This window comes from Xenopus laevis, chromosome 1S (genome assembly GCF_017654675.1).
Source record: "Xenopus laevis strain J_2021 chromosome 1S, Xenopus_laevis_v10.1, whole genome shotgun sequence".
In the NCBI taxonomy this organism is placed as follows: domain Eukaryota; kingdom Metazoa; phylum Chordata; class Amphibia; order Anura; family Pipidae; genus Xenopus; species Xenopus laevis.
The window spans coordinates 152,782,552-152,799,073 of NC_054372.1; positions in this window are offsets into that span (position 1 = coordinate 152,782,552).

Here is a 16,522-nt window from a genome sequence, read left to right on the forward strand (position 1 = left end):
TTTCAGTGCATCCCTGCAATGTAATTACTACTAGTATCAATGGTAATGTCCACTCATGCATATATATTCTTGTCTGCTAATACAGTTACAATAACTACATTGACATTCAGTAAATATTGCCTCTACCTTGACCTGGATATTGTGGCACACTTAATGGGCGATAAACTGCTGTCTTTTAACCTATAAATATCTAATCCTCAAACTCAGATGAGTGTGGCATGAGATAATCTCGGTATTTCTTTCTAGTTACCTTGATATTTTGAGCTGACATTTGTGTAGTACTTGACCGCAGAGAAGGTGTGAGCATTACAAGGCCAATGTCCATTTTCAGCATTCTGCTTGCAGGTTCCTCTTGACAAACCTGATGGAAGCTATCTTTTTCAAAATACCTAACCACTTGTGTTGTCTGTACATGGCAACCATTATTAAGGTTTTAACAAAGACACTGATTATTGAATATCTAGTCAATGTGCTGCCATTAGCTTCATTTTAGCAGTAGCAACCATTTTAACGCAACCCTTTTTTGCATGTAATTGATCTCGACAGGCCTGAAAAAAAATCTCTCACCATGCCCAATGAACTCCCCCATTAATTTTGTAGGGTTTCTTTGATTAGTGTTTGTAATTCTTTGCAGAATGGCCTGGAGGACAGGTGTCTGGGCAAATTATGTAGGCCAGCGGAAGGCTACCTCATTATTCTAAATGCATTAAAACATTTTTCCAAACTGACAGTTGAGTGAACGGGCCACTCTTAAAATATAAAAATTTTCCATCAGCCACCCAAATCTGGGAGCCCACTCCCATAAGCAGTTCACCTGTCAAATGCTTGCACTTACCTTTTCCTTTGCACGCCATGATCTGACTTGCTCCCCTGACATCATCTTCTTGCACTTCCTTCCTGCACACCTTCCATGTCATTGTTATAATAAAGTAGTCAGTAGGTATAAGGATTTGGACGGGGTAATGAAGATAAAGCAAAGCTGTTTCAATTGTAAAAAACACCGGGGGGATTTGCTAATGATCCTTCAGTAAGCAATTAATTAAGAGAAGCAAATTTTTCATGCCCTTGACTATTGTAGGGCCAACACGGTGCCAAAGGTACAGTAGTATTATTATCTTGGCTGTGTTATGTATACTTTGTCTAGGTAGGGTTGTGAATGGGAGGCGTTTTGTAAATCAGTCTTTGATTTGGTTAACAAAGGGAGGTTTAATAAATGATAAATTCATATTGATATCAGCTGTACTGAGTTTGTACCATTTAAAACCTGTGTCTGTTAATTTTTGGCATAGAGCTCCAAATCACAGGTAGAAAAAACCCTCTTATTTGGAAAGGTCTTAAGAATTCCTGATAATAGATCCCATACTGGCTTTAGCATCACTCTTCTCGCTCTGGGGTTGCATTGCAGAGGATATAAATCACTCTGCTTGTATATTTACTTTGATTTTTAATGTAAAATAATTCCCCCTCCTTTGATGAAGAAATAAGACTTTACTGTTGTATACAATGGTGCTTGTTAAATAAAAAGCATTCAGTTCCTATGTATTAGCAGGAATACAAGTTAATGGTTCAGAATGAGATTTAAACTCGCACTTCCTGAAATATTGTTACTTGGCCAGAACATTAACTTTTAGATTTATAAGGAATTTAACGGCCTTCCAGTTCAGAGCCATACACACTGGAGTGACAGAGCCATAACCAAAGCTCATAACTTCTGCTATGTCACAGGCATTTAACAGGACCAATGTGATCATTTGTGCATGATGTAAAGAGATCATTGCTTCTTTTAGTGCACAGGCTGAGTAATAAATGGTAAACTATTTGGGGAAAATACCTTGCCTATAAGAATTCCAGAATGTTTTATTTACAATATAATGTGATGAACAATGTTGTTGGCACCTGTGCCAGTAGAGAAAGTCTGGTCTCATGGCATTTCCACCAAGAAGAATTTTTTTTCCTGTATCAACTTTCAATGCAAATGGACTCCATTAAAAGAGAACTAATACCTATTAAAGAATATGGTTTGGAATGCTGTATTTCATGAATTTACTGTACAAGTCCCATAGTTCAGAAGCCCTGTAACAGTAATGAATCCATTTTTCAAGTTTATCCCATTATTGGATCCTGCTCATCACATGGCACTGCACATGCTCCGAGTTGCTATTGGGAAGTTGGGAAGTCACAAAACTTACAGGTGTACATTGTATGTTGGTCCCTAAGCTCAATAACTGAGAGCAGCCTGGAGCATTTGCTGTGAATCAGTAGAAAACAAGATGGGGATCTACTGAGGGCATCTTCAAAGGTATAGATCTTCCTTGCTATAGGGAAATGGTAGCCTTGGACTGGTACAGAAGCCTAAACCACAATGGACAGCATTTCTAGCAAAATTCCATAAATGTTTTTAATTCTCCTTTTAAAGTTGTTGTTCAAATATGAGCTGTTGGCTTAAATTATAGTTGAAGCTGTAGTTTGCATCAATTTTGAATGCCACAACTTCATTATACTTAATGTTGATACTTGAATTAAAAAGGGTACATGGCCATCAGTTCAAATGTCTGTCCAAGTGAAACTCAACTTCTAGTTTTTCTACAATAAATGGTTTATAGAGACAGAAATTACCCATGTATACTGTGAGTAGTGATGGACCCTTCATTACTATACTAGGGTACTAGTCCTCTACCCAAGTCTCACCCTAATTGGCCTTTAGGCTGTTCTCCCCCCTGTCAATAATCCAGGCCACCTAGGGAGAGAGAGACTCTCATTTGAATTATCACTGCACAAGAATTAAGTTAAATATGTACCAGTGTAATTTGCACTACTCCAGCTATCTCTGTTTCCATTATGGGCCCAAAGAGTATTTCTGCCTTTCTTTGGAATTGAAGGCAGAGATTCAAAGCAATAGACCTACAGAATAATCAGTGATCATTAGTGATGGGCGAATTTGTTTTGCCGAAAAATTAGCGAATTTCCTGCAAAACTGCCAAAAATTCGCGAAAAATTGTGGAATAGTTCCAGAAAAAATCGTGAAATTCGGACGTTTTTACTCAAATCGTGAAATTCGAAGGTTTTCACTAAAAAATCTTGAAATTTGCAGGATTTCACTCAAAAATCGTGAAATTTGAAGGTTTTCATGAAAAAAATCGCAAATTGACGCCGGTGAATTAACCAGCAAACTTTCGCAAAATAATATATATATATATATATATATATATATATATATATATATATAGTATATCAGAAAATAGTACATAATATGATGGATAACTGTCATATACAATATATGGTTTCTATTTACCTCTTGCGTCAGTTATTGATTGTATTTTTGTATGTAATAGGCATGTTCAGTGTAAAAACAATCTACTGTACCACATTGTCACATGTTGGACCTAATGACTATAATAATGATAATGTCACTTAAAACAGAGTTTGCAGCTTCATTAGATTAGACCAGGAAATTCAACACCACATTTAGCCGTTTGTGATGTTCAAGGTTTTACTGTAACTCATTAAGATAATTGCATTGTCATTTAAATTAATAAATGTGATTGTATGGTTGGAATCAGAAAGGAATTTTGTCTTGCTCTGTTTTTTTGTTTTTTTTTTGTTTGCCCTTAAGGATAGATTGGTGTTTGCTTCAGATAATGTATGTATTTATGTTTACCTCCAGTGCTGTTTATTCTTGAATCAGGAACATCTAAAGAAAACAAAATTAATGAAAGGGAAAATACCAGTATACAACCCAGGGATGCTTGAAGGGACAAAAACTGAAAAAGGGAAATACGTATTTAGTGTAGTTTTTTTTTTTTATCTGATTTATTACAAACAAATGAAAATCCTGTGATAATAAACCAGAAAATCACCCATCACACACACACATAATTCTGAGGTAATTTCGGTCTATGACCACTAGATGTTAAATTAGGTAAAATTTGTGTTAATTTCAGTACAGGGGCCTCTCGAGGGGCTAATCAGCAGAAAAAGTTTTACTAACGTTTCTGGACAGTTCAGGCGGTTTTTGTAATAGCACACTGTAGCAGTGTGAGAGGATATAAGTGGAGAATAAATTTCCCAGGGTTAAAGTGGCAGATCAGGGTAGAGCGGATTGGAAAAGCTTGGTGAAGCGTCTGGCTTTGGAGTCCCATTGCAAGTCTGGTGTATTGGGCTAAGCAGGTTGCCACCTGTCCAGATTTCACCTGGGGCTGGTGAAAAGTTCCTGTCTGGATTTCCAAATAAGGAAATCTGGACAGCACATTGCATTTAATGATGCAATTAGATAAGGAAGGGCTGGTATATACCAGACCACACTCTGTAAATTGATGTAGAATTTATTAAGCAAAAAACATCAAAGCAAAGCCTTGGGCGTTTTGTGCCCTAGGGGCACTTAGTCATAGGCTGAATTTAATGACATGGTAATCGGCCAATTGCTGATTGCCATCTCATCATTCCTGCTCCTGATGTCATTGGCACTGCCTGCTTCCTTTTTCCCCTGAAACAGGTGGCAACCCTAAAAGGGGGTAGTGCAGATTGGACCCCTAGTAAGGCACTGGAGGCTAATGAAAGACAGTATCCTGAGATAAAATGACCAAGTGTAACTGTGTCTGAAGAAATATTGTTGGTGTGTGACTTAAAGGGGTTGTTCACCTTTAAATTAACTTTTAGTATGACGTAGTGATGTTCTGATTTGCAATTGGTTTTTTGAGTTATTTAGCTTTTTATTCAGCAGCTCTCCAGTTTGCCATTTCAGCAATCTAGTTGCTAGGGTCCAAATTACCCTAGCAACCATGTATTGATTTGAATAAGAGACTAGAATATGAAAAGGAGAGGCCTGACTAGAAATATAAGTAATAAAAAGTAGCAATAACAATACATTTGTGGACAATACATTTGTAGCCTTAAACAACAACATTTGTTTTTTAGATGGGGTCAGTGACCCCCATTTCAAAGTTGGAAGAGTCAATAGAAGGAGGCAAATCATTCAAAAAGTATAAAATATAAATAATTGAAAGGTTGCTTAGAATGGGCCATTCTATAATATACTAAAACTTAACGGTGAACCACTCCTTTGAATAAAACATTTTGGATTTTGTAACTCCCAGCTACATAAGGTTACATGGGGTAGGTGGAAACTGAATACACGAGTTGTTTCTTGCTTGTAAGCGCCTATCTCAGGTGGAACACAACCTGCTGCCTTCCGAGCACCTGTCTGAGTACTGGCTGATTAAAAAGAATACAATTAATTTCTTGCTCTGTTCCCCTGTGGTCAGTTTTAATGTGTTCGACCACAGGGGAACAAAAATCACAGTTTGGGAAAAAAAATGCATCATTTGTTATTGGCATATCAACATATATTGGGCATTAGAGTACAACTAATGCTGGAGAAGCGGTGTCGGTCAATAATAGCATCATCACATTAATTGCTGATAACTGTTATTTCTGCCGTAAAAAATTTGAATCATGGATTTCACCAGGTTGAGCAGCATTAGTTTGTCATTAGCAAAGAAATGTCAACCAACTCCATGTCATGGTAATAATGAATCATTATTAGTTTACTAAAAAAAACAGCTGCTCTGGACGGATATTAGTTTAGTTGATATATTGAGGTGCTCAAACTCCAAACCTTTAACCTTCAACTGAATTCACTCTGCTAGCGATTCAATGCATTCACTATTGCAATGAACTCTCCAAAGAATGTCGGTGCCACCGACTCGGTGGCTCAGGTTCTGCAGTCCTGAGGCTGCAGCTGGGGAGAAAACTAGAAATCCACACCAGAAAATGGTATGTGCTTATCCAGATAGGGTTCCTCCAACTGCATTTTTCATCCCAGAAGTCTCTGGACAATGAAACTCTGTATTAGTCGGAGCTTCAAAGTGCTTTCTCTTCTGGGGCTGTCAGTTCTCTCACCTTAATCTGGCCTGTCCTAGACTGAGGGTTTCTAGTTCCAGGGTCCTTCTAATGGCTTGCTGGCTGGCTGGGTGCCTTCTGCAGCCCTAGGTAGTGGTGATTTTCAAGTGGCTGGCTGGGTGCCTTCTGCAGCCCTAGGTAGTGGTGATTTTCAAGTGGCAGCAGAGGGAGCCAGCCCCAATGCTTCTGGCTCCCTCCATGGGACCACTGCAGGAGAAATGTAAATGAAGAGGTTCAAAACTACTCCCTAGGACTATATTAGAAGTAATTGGTAAACTTGAAATTCTGGAACAATAGACTTTAATATAAGCTGGTAATTACTTTTTTGTGAATTATAAAAACGTATGGCAATCATTTCACATCAGGTCATAACAAACTTATTTGTGTTATTACTACTAAACAGAAATACCAAACTGAATAATGAAAGATAATCATAATGAAGTACTTGATCAGAAGCCATGGAAAAAGTATTACATTTTATGGAGGAAAACACAAAAAGATAAGGAGTGACTATAGGCCAGTTGAAAATGAATTAAACAACATCTGGCCCCTGGATGTGTCTATACATTCCCTACAGGAGCAAAGTAATTAGACATTAGTCCTTTTGATCTGCAGTGCCCGAGAGAAGTGTTGCTGAGACAGAAGTAATTTAGAATGGTGACAGCTATTTGCATGGACACACTTCCTTCTCCAGCAACTAGTCTGTATAATTTGTTTTTCTACTGAAATCATCAATCAAAAAACCTTCTCTAACTACGGTATCTTCCCTAAATCATATAAACATTTCTAGGACACATCCAAGCAGGCATTTCTCATATGTGTACCACTGTATTTTATCATAAGCCAACCAATGGCTCAATGCATATCAATGCAATTATGTCAATGAGGGGTTGTTCTGTTATGCAGAATTCCAATATAGGTACTGTCCAGTATCGGCACTTTCCGTGCAATACATATGAAGCATATTAAAGTAAAGAGAAATAATTTAAATATTTGTTACCAGTGTCCCCTACATTAATAAACATTACAACTTATTCCATCTTTCATGCATCTACTTCATATATAGATAAAAAAATTAAATCAAAAATAGTGGATATAAGCCTAAGGACCACAGAATTGGTTTTGGGATCCCTACACCCTCGGTCGCTTTGGGTAAAATTGACGCTGGTTGACATTTACTACAATTGAATGTTTTATACTATTTCCAGTGTTCGATCTAAATCTGGGTAATTTGTGAAATTTTGAGAATAAATACATAATAATACAGACTTTCATGAAAGGTTCCTTCAAACGAATTGAAATACCAATTTTCAACTAAATCTGTATATTTAATGCAGAGATATAAGGTCAAGTAAAAGAAAAAAAATTACATTACTACATGGTAGTGAACTTTAATTTCACCGAACAGATACCATGTTAATCCTATACATATGGTCAATAAAACTGTAAAAATAGTTTAAGAAAAAGCAATAAAGATACACATTAACAGTATAATAAGCCTTGTATAATAAAAATGAAGGTTCTACAGCTGCATAATGACACATACCAGGGATTATCAGTATGACTCTCCAACCGTTACTGAGGTAGAACCTACAGCATCTCAATGCATGGCAGCAATTTAAAGCAGATGCAGAGTTTTTTGGGAAATTAAATCTTTGCCAGTCTAGCTTTATCCTTTAGAAGTCAAATAGATAAAAAAAAAAAAACCCTCAATGCAGATAAATAACTGCAAGAGTTGCAAATTAATTCATATTGAAATGTTTGCATATTTACACATTAACAGAAAGTTTGCAGGTATTGACCCCTGAATACATATTTTATTTATTAGTCTCATGTAACATCTGAGATTTAGTTAATGACTTCAAGTAATCATATTAAAATACTTTTCATTTGAATATTCCCAAATCAGATTGACAGATTTAGATATACTATATGCAATACATTTGTAGAATTTCTTGGTAGTCTGCGTAGATTTGTTAGTAATTTAAAACTCCTGGGTGCGCAATTGCATTTTTCCATGAGAGGCGACTGTTACTACTACTTTTCAAGAGTTCAAAGTTTATTGTGCAAAGAGTTCAGTAGAACAGCACAGCCACTTGCTAAACAGTTGCATTGATGCCAATGAGAAGTTTATGATGGGTTCCTCCACATGGGAAATCCCTCATATCTAATACTGTTATAATTAATTGGATGTACTGGAGAATCAAAAATTATCTCCAGCTGTTTGATCTATTTTAAGATTTTAAGACTTTCCTGACATTGCCCTGACATTCATCATAATGGTGATTAGGTAAATGTGTTCAGCAGCTTTGGGCAATCAGATATCATTCTGCTCCATGCCATTGCAGAGCACAGATTCACCAATCACAATCGAACAATTATTTTCTGTGCCAGAACAAATCATCTAATACAGAAAATAAATTGTTAAATAGGAAATAGTCATTAGCTTTTTTACAGTCGATAGACATCAGTAGTTATTAATTTATCAGTTTTGAAGCCATAAAAAGTAATTGTCTAGACTTCCCTCATTTATGGTTTCATGTGATCCAAAGACATTTTAATTATTTTGGACATGAGACCATGTTCTTCCACAGAGGATCTGAAGCACCCAGCAAATTAATTTGGTCTAAAAGTTAAGGGGTTTATGTAATAAAATACACTACGTTTGTCCATGAGCAATAATCCAGAGCAATCAATCTGTAGGAAGAAGTTACTGGTTACATGTTTAAAAGCAAACCTTGTATGGGTTACTCCTATGTGCATTTTGTTCTATATGGTGTTTACTTCTGTGGACTGTATTATGTTTTTTTGTTAGGGTTGCTGAGTGAATTTCTTTTTGGTCATGCTAGAGATCTTGGCATTCTGAATCTTCTCATTCCTGGTTGATTCCTCTGTATACCTGTTTCCTGGGACATTTTTTCATTAGTAGGGAGAAAAGAGGGAAACTTGCATGTCCTAGTCCATAGGTCACTCCTCCATTGTGCACTCTCCTTGCCGTATCTTCTTTCTCTTGCTGGTCTCCATTCCAGTGGTAATCATATGCTTGGGGTTTAGTGGTTGAGAAAGCAATCAGCAAATGGAGGTTAAAATCAAAAAGATGGATTTATTGAGGTATTATTTAAAATAACAGGCATCATTCAAGGAAATAATCCTACTCTATGACATGTGTGGTCACCTGACGCAGATGATGAAGTGGAAAATATGTGTAGATAAACCAGCGCTATAAGCTCGGGGTAAATAAGAAAAAATAGCAATATATAGTGTAGTATTTCCTTATTAAGTATATAACACCCCTGTGTGTACTAAGGGTTAATAGTGTTTCTTCACCTGCGGGGTTAAATTACCCTGCAACCATTTACCAGCATAAAATTACTCCACCGCCTGTGTTGACAAATATTTATACTCACAGACGTTTTAAATTTTTGCTTGCATTAAGGATATTTGCTGTTCCACTCGTATTGGCATCTTCAGTCATAGTATTGAGGATCCTGTTCCTCTCTGCATAATAGCATTAGTTGAAGTAGAAGTCTGCTGAACCTTGGTTTCTGTCTGAGGACATGCTATTATTTTGCAGGACACTATTTTGCTGCCCTGCTTCTTATGCCACCTCTGACATGGAGCAAATCCAACTTTCTTTCAGTATGAGTGCTCACCTAAGAAAGAACAGTGTCCATGTTTCTCTAATGTATCAGAAGGACAGATTCATAGCTTCAGGAGTCCAGTTTAGTATAAAGCACGTTATACTTCATACAGAGCATTTTTAGACTCTCATTTCATAATTATTATTGAATTTCAAACAGGAGCCTCATTTTATATTGAGAGTATCAGACTCTTTCCAGAAATGAATCATTATTGGAGGGTTTGGTTCCAGATGATGCATTGCTCTCAAATCTCTTTAAATCGAGGACTTGGTATGATGATGGATTAGAGTAATGAGTCATTTGTAGCTTGAGGCCTCAGTACTCTATCACTAATGAGACAGAGGGTGGAAAGTGAAGCCCCCAAAGCATTCAATCTAGTTGCAGGACAGGAAAAAGTTAGTTGGATACAAATCCATGAATCAATGAACTGCCATCTGTGCTTTCACACTAAGATACAACTCTGAAAGGTCTTCTATAAATGCATCAATAATAGCCCCTCAGTATAATACATATATAAATATACTGTAGTATACTGTCAAATGTTGTGCTCATAAATACAAAATAAATAGCCATTCATATGACACTAGCAGGTTCCTGACATGCAGCTCATTTACTGACCCACCATTATTTTTTAGGTAAGTTGTTATTGTGACATTTGGGTGCCCCAAGCATTTTAAACAAGCATCACATTATTCAGAGTACTGAAAAGTCACATCCCTTGACATTTTTCTTTCAGCAAATAACAACACTCAACAACACATTAAAATAGATATTATATATGTCAAGTCCCTTTGCACAAGCTGAATCAGATTGAGCAAGTGTTGCAGTGGTTCCTGTCCAGACTTCAGTATTTTGCTGGCTTAGCAATGTAGGATTTGATCTTGTTTCTGTTTCACTTCAATCTACAGCAATAAACAGTAAACATAAGCAACAGTACTGATCTGATCATGACAGAAGCTTATGCAGGCCCATTGGGAGAGCACCAATTTGACAGGCCCTTGGTTGATCGGATTTTAAAACCTGCTCAGTATATGCATGAATTTTAGCCAGATATTTGTTGGCCAACTACTAGCTTAGTTTGAGGGAGTAAAATGGGCATCTTAAATCTGCTTGTGTATAACCTATTATACCCCTGCTTAGGAAAGCTTAATCTTCTGTTTTGTTTGGCTAAACCAGTAATACCATCATAAAATTTAGGGGGTCAAAAATAAAAGAACAATATACATTAAAAACCCTTTAGAATGAAATGGATGAAAGTTAAAAAAATAAAGTCGCAGAGGCACCTTTTATGATGGTTCTATGTAAACAATCGAAATAACGGCTAAATGCGTTATGGCCTTCAGTTTTACTTTTTTTATTGTTTCTGAACTATTTGCCTTCTTTAGATTATTTGCAGCTTTCAAGTGGGGGTGACCCCATCTGAAAACAAATGCTCCATAAGGCTACAAATATATTGTTATTGCTACTTTTTATGTACTCATCTTTATATTCAGGCCCCTCCTATCCATATTCCAGACACTTATTCAAATTAATGGCCCATTTTGGCCACACACCCTAATTACCATGTTCATTTTACAAAATTTGGCAGGTTATGAAAGTTTGAACACACTCCCTTCCCCTCTGTGCTTGCTGCTCTCAGCTCTCCCTGCTCTCAACCTTCCTTCCCTTCCGTGTCCCTGCCTGCAGTCTGTCCTCCCTCCCTCTCTCCTTCCCTCCATGCTGTGCTGTGCTTGTCTTCCTTGCCAAGTGCCTGTTGTACAGATAATACTGGCGACAGTGAGCAATACAAAGAGGCTTTCATTCAGAGGGCATTGTCTGGAGCAGGTTCTTCTGCACTCTCCCGCGTCTGTAAAATAAAGATGGCAGCTGGGCTGCAGCACCACGCTGTGGCGCATTAAGGATTCGCGTCTGGCGAGACTTTTGACGTCACAACCAGGAAGTGCAATTTAAACCTTCGTTCAGGTTACAGTATACCATGAAAATGATGGGGATCAACTGGTAGACCACAATCTACATCCTGGGCACCCCTGCTCTACATCATACTAAACATTAATTTTAAAGGTGAACAACCCCTTTAAGAACCATATACTACCAAAGATTTATGTTTATGGTACACAAAGTGGGTTTCTCCTGGCATAATGCAGCAGGTGGAGAAGCACCAGAATGCAGCCATGCAGGAATCTGCCTGTTGACACTGCTGAACCTTAATAAATTATTATGTAAGAGTTTACTAACTGTTCCGCAGTCAAATTTTTGAAGTCTTTCTATAATTAGTGATGGGCAAATCGCATTGAAGTCAATGGGCGTCAAAATTATTTGTATGCACGTTCCAATTTTGTAAAGTGATGATTTTTTTCAGATTTTTCACCCGCAAATTGTCGCTGCAGTTTCACAAATGAATGTGATTGCGGTCGAACGCAGAAATTCGGCGCAAATTAGTGTCTGGCGAATTTATTCACCCATCACTATCTATAATTACGATTATTTATTTTGCTTTACTTCACACTAAAGGTTCATATGTAAAGGTATGTAGAAGCCTTTGCTCCTGCTAAATACATATAAGAATGTATTGGAAAATGGCTGATATGGAAACTGTTTTGCTGGTATCTTTTCCTCATTTTCCAGTAAGAAATCATCTGGCAGCTAAGCTCAGAGAGATAAGAATTTTGATTAACTAATTTATTCTTTGTGACATTGATGAAAGGCGACAGAATGAAACAGTAAAGCACATTCCATGCATAAATTGCACTGTAATAACTATATCCTCACTGTGATTATAAATAAATAAATGTATATCTTCATACATCACCATGCTGAGAGCTTCAATCATCTCTCTCTTCTCTGCATTCAGAAATGACTTTAATTAGTAGCATTACGTATTATGAAGAGAAAACAAGTTCACATCAACAGTAAAAGAGGAAAGTCTCTTTCTTTTTCCTTGCAAGCAGCACTGAGGCAGATCAGCCTTTCTCTCAATGTTGCCAACAAATCCATTCTGGCAAAACATGAATACTCCAATAAGCCTGTTTATAAAGGATTTAGCTTTCTTTGCATATGTTGCAGGGCAGGTACACAATTAGATATGTCCCCCACAGATAATAATTGCAATCTAAACATTATTAAAGTAAACTACTTAGAAGAATGTTGATATCATATATGCAGGTTGGTGTTAAAACAATTATTATGGATCTTTATCCATCCCAGTACTGTGATCCCTTAATTGATAGCCGTAGTTAAAGGGGAACTCCACACAAACATAACAATAAGCTTTTTGAAAAGTAAACATAATTTCAAGCAACTTTGAAATATACATCAATTAAAATATATGCAGACATTTCATGATTTTTAATGGTTTGGAACAGTTCCCTAAGCCTAGCCCTCTGCTCTCCTGCTGATCTGTGACTACTTTGCTGAGTTGGCTGACTACTGTTACTTTGTATCAGCAGCAATCTGTCCTCAGCCTGTATCCTCCAAACCCCACAATTCCCTGCACACATGATTTCAATAAGGATCAGAACATCACAGTGCAATGCATTGTGGGTTATGTAGTTCCTGCATGCTGTCTGTAAGCTGTGAAGAAGTTGTTATAATTTGTAATATTAGTGTTTAGTCCCTACTTCCCTGCCAGGATTTCAGATGATGCAGAAAGAGAAGAACTGTCAAACAGCTAGATTTCAGCATAGAAAGTGGCATTTATTCATACTTTTTTGGAGAAACCAGTAACTGTGATGGATATATTAGGGGTTTCTGTGTTATGTGGGCCTCTTTATCAAATTTTGGTTTGGAAGTCTGATTTCCCCTTTAAATGGAAGCTCTAATTCATAAGCAAGCCCTATATTTTACACTCACTGTAGACCAATTGTGGACACTATTTTGGATTCCTCCCCACACTGAATAGCCTATGATTTTGTATCCAGTGCTAAGAGCATCTGCTGGACTTCTGGGTGTAAATCAGTTGTAGCAGTGAGACTATAAAGAAGGCCTGGAAGATATTTCTGAGAGGTGTTTGCACATTTGAAAGCACAGTTGCCAATGAGGGCAACTCTGCTTTTCAAATTGTCTGTATTAATTTTGATTGCTCTTTTACCAGAGGTTCACTATAAAATTCTATAGGCAGAAGAAATATTTATTGGTTTTCTAATGCTCATTTCTATGCCCATAAGGATGCAATGTGTAAAGCTCTTTGCAATTTGCAACTGGTGCAATTTGCTGTGGTTGTGCCTTTAACTGACAAAATGATGCATTGCGAAACACTTGAGAGGTTAATTTATGAAAGAGTGAAATTAGAGATCGCCACAGTCCTCTAGAGTGAAATTCCGCCACTCTCCATTCACTTCTATGGGATTTTTAAAAGAGTATTTATCAAAGGGCAAACTTTCACCCATTGATAAATACTCTTTTTTTTAAAAAAATCCCATAAAAAATTAATGGAGAGTGGCGGAATTTCCCTCTAGAGGACTGTTGTGACCTCTAAATTGACTCTTTATACCCCTCAACAGGGCAGCCATCAGGGGGGGGCAGGGGGGAGAGTTGTAGGGGGCCCAGAGTGTAAGGGGGGCCCAGCAACGCCACACTTACTTGATTAGTCGGACCCCCCACCTTTCTGAGAGCTGCTGACTTCAGGAAGGCATGGACGTTTAAGGGGCCCTGGCCACCAATTTTCTTATAATGTGGAGGGGGGGGCCTGGCCACCAATTTTGGCCACCAATTTTTTTTCTCGTGTGGAATCCTAGCCACCAATATTTTTTAATGGGGGGGGCCCTGGCCACAAATGTATTTTTATGGGGGGCCCTGACCACAAATATCTTTTTATTTTTTATTAACATGTGGGAACCCTAGCCACCAATTTTTTTTTTTTGTTTTTTTTACTGTGTGGTGGGGGCGGACCTGTGGGGTGGGGCTTGTGGTGGGCGCAGCCCAGGGGGCCCAGGAAATTTTGTCGTATGGGGCCCTGTGATTTCTGATGGCGGTCCTGCCCCTCAATATTGTGGACTCATGGAAAACCTATAATTTAGCATCCGCTTAAAGCAGGCATTAAATGCAGGGAACTTGGTGCAAATTATGTCAACAGGTATTACAAAGAATGCCATGTGAATTAGGGGGCAGATTTATCAAATGTCGAGGTGAATTTTCGAATGAAAAAAATTCAAATTTCGAGCTATTTTTTGTGTACTTCGACTAGGGAATAGTTCAAATTTGATTTGAATTTGAAAAAAATCCAAAAATTCGAATATCGAAATTTCTGTTCTGTCCCTTTAAAAATTCAACCACTCACCATCTAAAACCTGCAGAATTGCTGTTTTAGCCTATGGGGGACCGCCTAGAACCTATTTGGAGTCAAATGGTGGACTTTGAAAATTCAAAGGTTTTTTTTTTTGGCATAAACTTTGAATCAAATTTGAATCCGCTATTCCTTCAATACGATTTGAATTCGGCCGAATACGGACCTATTAGATCGAAAACCGACCTATTCGACCAAAAAAAAAACTTCAACTTAATTTCGGTTGGTCTTTTTGAATTCGAATTTTGAAGTTTTTTTTTCAATTTGAAATTCAACCCTTGATAAATATGCCCCGCCCCTTAGGTGTAGGTAAGGGGTATACAAGGCTATGTCTATGTTCTACTTATTTGCCACCCCTTCTGTGGAAATGGTATCTTGCATCTGCCAGCACAGCATTAAATTCTGGGTGCATAGAGTTGAGCTTGACAGTGCTGATTGCAAAGAGATTGGGGGTATTGTGGATAATCTTGTATAATCAATGTTGTATTACACACATACAGCTAGCAAAAATGGTGGCTTAAGAGCAGTATCCTTGCAAACTGATTAGAATCTAAATACTATACATTCTAAACTTACTTTGCAGTATAGGATGAGAAAATGTCAACCATGTCACCTTACCCAATTTAAAGGTTCCTTAGGACTATTTATTTTTCGGTTAACGTCCCAAATAAATGTGCTTATGTCCAAAAAGGAAAAGAAAAGATAAAGGAAAAAATAACTGCAAGTACCAGATATGTAAACTGTACAAGTTGAAGCCTGTGTAAACGACGCCTAAGACTCTTATGTATTCTATTATTTATCATATAAACAATGCATTTATAATGGTCCTCTACTAGACATTTATTTTCCAAATCTAATTCCTCTTCATGCAACATTTAATAGAAATACACTGAACTATGATCTTTTGTTCTGCAGCGGTTTGTGCCTCCAGAAAAACAACAATATACAGTCTGTTTCTTTATACTGATACAACTAAATAGAGCATAATATATACAGTATTATACAGGTGGAGCACCCTCAGCCAAGCATCCATAGTGAGTGCCAAGAATTTGAGCTAGACGTTTAAGCCTTTCCGTTATGAATACTTGGGTTTTAATATGTGTTGCATTTTGCCATTTCACTTTACATAAATGTCCTTAATATCATTTATAAAGAGGACTAAACCTCAACAAAAAAATTAGATTAGAAATACTTCTCCATAGCACTACAGAAGTGAAGATCTCTGTCAGCCAACCTGGTGCACTGACGGAAGCAGGGGTCAAAATTCAGTTGCTTTTAGTGACACTGAACTTGTCCCCAGTAGTTCTCCATCATCTTATCTTAAGATTCACATCCCACATGACCTTGGCTGTTGTTAGTCAGCTGAGCTTATGGAGCAACTCACAATTTACAGTTTACATACAAAAAAAATCTCTCTCTCTTTCACACACACATTCAGTGTGGCTGTACAAAAGGTTCCTTTTCATGATAGACTGGTTGTACATGTGTCTGTGTGTAGAATTCACATGAGTTTCCACAGTCCTTTCAACCACTTTGTACATCTTTTACACCCACACCTGGGAGCATAATATGCTGCCATAACGCACGCAGACTTTGTTTTTGAACACCCATCAAAGCAAAACAGTGGACTAAGTGGTATTAGTGATTGTCTGTGCCCTTTGGGTGCATGAACTCTAAATGCATGGGATAAAAATTGTACAGA